The sequence below is a fragment of the Echinops telfairi genome, unplaced genomic scaffold (genome assembly GCF_000313985.2).
Source record: "Echinops telfairi isolate 266 unplaced genomic scaffold, ASM31398v2 ScPeMD7_3533;HRSCAF=4204_0, whole genome shotgun sequence".
Lineage (NCBI taxonomy): Eukaryota > Metazoa > Chordata > Mammalia > Afrosoricida > Tenrecidae > Echinops > Echinops telfairi.
The window spans coordinates 86297107-86301483 of record NW_022107431.1 but is presented as its reverse complement, the minus strand read 5'-3'; the positions used below and the strand labels follow the sequence as shown (position 1 = coordinate 86301483).

General features: G+C 47.4%; 1 protein-coding gene across 5 annotated transcripts in view; it reads left to right on the top strand.

Annotated features, from left to right (window-relative positions):
• Window positions 1-4377, top strand: part of ANKRD6 (ankyrin repeat domain 6) — a 140516-nt gene that overhangs the window by 15019 nt on the left and 121120 nt on the right. The window lies entirely within an intron of this gene.

Genomic DNA, 4377 nt, shown 5'->3' with positions numbered 1-4377 from the left:
GTGTTTAAAATATGCAGTCATGTACATATCCCAATGATAATACCTTTCCCACTTCTTTGGTCCCCCATCTGACAGTGATGAATTGATCCTTAGGGTAGTGGTCTCATGCAATGTGATTGTGCTCAACTGCTAACCTAGAAGATGGAAGGTCGAGTCCACCTAGAGGCACCTTGGAAGAAAATCTACTTTTAAATACCAACCATTGAACAAATGTATGAGGCTGTAAGGGCGGAAGCCAAGATAAAGACTTACACACCGAAGGGAACAGATTCTGAAGGTTCCCAAGGGAGGGAGGGCAGGGGTGAGAAGATGAAGCAAGGTTGGACTTGGGTGAGGACTTGGGTGAAAGGGAGGAGAGCTCCCTACGAAGGAGAAGACAAATCGTCGGGGGGAGGGGCGTCACTGGGATTGAATATGGGGGGGATGTTGAGTGGTTTGAACTGTTGAATACAGAGTTAATGGTCTGAAATGTAACCCCGTTCCCACCTAATTCACAATTAAAAATTCATTTAGTTTGTAAAAAATGAACCATTGGAAACACTGGGCCACAGTTCTACTCTGATGCATGAGGGACAGCCGAGAGTCCCAGTCAAATCCGCAGGTGAACACACACTCAGCCGCTGGCTCCGATCCGACTCTCAGCAACCCTAGAGGGTAGAGTAGAGCAGCCCCTTAGGATTTCTGAGTCTGTAAATCTTTATATGGGGTCAGACAGCCTCATTTTTCAACCCCGGGATGGCTGGTAGGCAGATTTATTTGTTCTTGTGGCAACCCTTGGTACATTCCATATTCTTTGCCAGCACCACAGTTCATATTCATTCATTCATTCGCCCTCAGTCTTCCTTACTCATTGCCCAACTTTCACATGCATGCAAGGTGATTGAAGATGCCCCGCCTTGGGTCAGGGGCACTTTCATCCTCAAAGCGACAGCCTCGCTTTTAAGCACTTGAAAGAGGTCTTGTGCCGCTGACTTGCCCTGTGCAGTATGTCGTTTGATTTCTTGACTACTGCTTCTATGAGCGTTGACTGTGGATCCAAGCAAGATAGTTCCCCTTGAGCACTTGGCATTGGGACAACCCCGCTGGTGGGTGGTGGCAGTGAAATCGTGAGCAAAATGAATGAGGAGAGAAATGGTGAGTAATACGAAAGGGAAAAGTAAAGGAGGAAGGGCGGCTAGAGAGTACTGGGGTCACTTCCTACCTTCTGGAGTCAAACCCGTTTGGGTTTGTGCGGGCTATAAATATACAGAAGCCAGAAGCCTCCTCTTTCTCCTGTGGAATGGCTCATGGGTCTGAACTGCGGACCTTGCAGTCAGCTGTGGCAAGCATAATCCATTATTATGCCACCAGGGCTCCTTAGTCTGGGCGTGGGTGACTGCAATTTTAAATAGGGGGGTCAGATCCCAGAAGGCTTTCTTGACAATGTACAGACCTGGGCTCTTAATCTGGGTATCATGAGAAGCCATGGGAGGGTTTTGGGTAGACTTCTGGTTTGAGGATGAATCACTTGGAAAAGAATTGGCTCGGGGTAGAGAAGAGAAGCAGAAAGGTCGAGCAAGAGACAATGTAGTCCCCAAGTGATGGATGCTGTGGCTCGCACCCAAGATGGAAATGATTGGATTCCAGATGTATTTAATAATATCCAGCTGGCGGTGTGGTTTTGAGGTTTGTTGAAATCTAAACAGAGTGCTGGCGTTCCATAGATCTTCAAAGAAACCGAACAATTCAGGTGATAGAACTGTTACTGGGGAACTTGAAGTCTTGTTGGAGCGTCTGGCATGCACACAGGGAACAAGGAGGGACCTTGCCCGACAGTCGGTAGCAGGAGTGTTGGGAACAGAACTCAAAATGGCGGACTTTACAGCAACGAAGGTGCTCCCTGCCTTTCTCTTTACCGGAGCAGCTACATCACTGTGAAGCCACAGCTGGAAGTGCTCGATTAAATGGCACGTGGGCAACGGACTGACGCCCTCGCAGCTGGTTGCCTTTTCTGGGTCTCTCAGCTGCAAACTTGGTTCCTGTCAGGCGCATGTGCGCACCCCAGTTTCATGGACGATTAGCTCACCATGTTTACTTCAGCGTAGCCTGTGTTTCAGGGTTTCCTGTGAGTCCTTTGCTCCAACTAGCCCTAAAGCGGACACGATCCCAGTTCTGCATTTCTTTACCAGGTTTCGGTGTACTCGGGGACTCCAGGGGTCTGTGCTGCCTGTCACACTGTCACCTACGTGCTTAATCTGTGCAGTTTCAGCAAACATTGTCACCCATCCTCTGCAGAGATCCAGTGGTTGGAACATAAATATAAACCCCCAAACCAAACTCACTGCCATCGAGTCAATGCTGACTCACAGTGGGTTTCTGAGACCAAAACTGTTGATGGGAGTAAAAAGCCAAGTCTTTCTCCTGAGGAACTGCTGGTGGTTTTGAACTGGCAATCACGAGGATCGCAGCCCAACATGTAACCACTACACCACCAGGGCTCTCATGGAACACAAATCTAGGAGCGGATAATTGCATTTGTACATATTTATGTGCATGTGTGTATATTAAATCTGGAATTTCTGTTACCAATAAGTAATGGTTCAGGGCAGGAAACACACCATTCTAGGTATTTCAAGCAGGAGGAGATTTGTTACAGGGAGTTGAGTACTCATGGAATCATTGGATGTGCTGGAGAAGCAGGCTCTACGTGGGACCAGATGAGAAATGCCCAGAACAGTGAAGAATTGACCCACAGTGGGGCTACTAACACGGAACACTTCACCGGAACACAAAAACTTAGCCTGATTTGAGAGGGTGCTGGCACAGCGGGAAGAAATCCTAGAACGGGCCTATAGTAAAACTTCCCATTTCCACCCCTTGCCTGCAAGTGAGAAGGCTGCCTTGCTTCCTGATTTTGCATAGGTGCGTCTAATTAGCAGGATTTCCTTCCCCTCCCAATCGAGCTGCAGGTGGTAGGGCTGCCAAATCCAGTTTCTAGCTTGCTTTCCTTTCCAGCCAGGAGAAGGATGGGGTGAGGTTTGAGCGAGCCCGTCCCCAGACCCCATTACACCTTGCTTGAATATCGTGGGGCCTGTCCTTCAGTATGTTGATACTGATCGGTATTGAGAAGATACCATGTGCCAGGCCTGTGAAACCTGTATGTTAAGCACCGAATCCAACCGTCAATGTTCCACAAGCATATCGTTAGTGAAATACTGTGCACTGGGGAGGGGTAGCGCTTCCTGTCAATTGCAGTGTAGTGACCACCTCTGATTTCTGGGGAATGCACAGTGTGGGCCCACATGGCAGGCCGGCTGATATCTGTTTACTTGTATTTGGAAAGGATAATGAGTCTGGCTTTCTGATCATCACAAAGTGTTTTTATGTTTCCTGTCACTCCCTCTACTTGTCTGAAGATAAGTCTCATCATTTGATATGAACAGCAATTTCCGCAGTCTGTTTTACCTATGGTGCCCTGGTGGTGTAGTGGTTACCTGTTGGGCTGCGATCCATATGGTTGGCAGTTTGAAACCACCAGCAGCTCCTCGGAAGAAAGACTGGGTTTTCTACTCCTGTAAACAGTTACAGTCTGGGAAACCCACAGTGAGTCGCTGTGAGTTAGCACTGACTCGTGGCAGTGTGACACAGAGAGAGAGAGAGAGAGAGATAGATTTTTCCTATAAAAACATGCAGGAGCATCTAACTGAGAAGCAACAGAGTCCACATGGAAGAAACACACCAGCCTGTGTGATCCTGTGTGGATAGGATCAGATATCAGCCATCAAGGGCCCAGAACAAAAAAATCATATCGATGTGACTGAGGGGGAACTGAGTGGAGACCCAATGTCAGTCCATAGACAATTGGACATCCCCTTACAGAAGGGTCACAAGGAAGGGATGAATCAGCCAGGGTGCAGTGTAGCAACAATGAAACATACAACTTTCTTCGAGTTCTTTAATGCTTCCTCCCCCCATTATTATGACCCCAATTCTACCTTACAAATACGGCTAAACCAAAGCATGTACACAGGTACAGATATGAGCTGGGAACACAGGGAATCCAGGACAGATAAACCCCTCAGGACTAATAATGAGAGTAGTGATACTAGGAGGGTAAGGGAAAGATGGGGAAGAAAGGGAAACCGATCACAATGATCTACATATAACCCCCTCCCAGGAGGACAGACAACAGAAAAGTGGGTGAAGGGAGATAATGGGAAAATTATCAAGGGTTCATGAAGGAGGGAGGGAAAAAATGAGCTGATTCCAAAGGCTCAAGTAGAAAGCAAATGTTTTGAGAATGATGATGGCAACAAATGTACAAATGTACTTGACACAATGGATGGATGGATGGATTGTGATAAGAGCCCCAATAAAATGATTAAACAAAACCGTGCG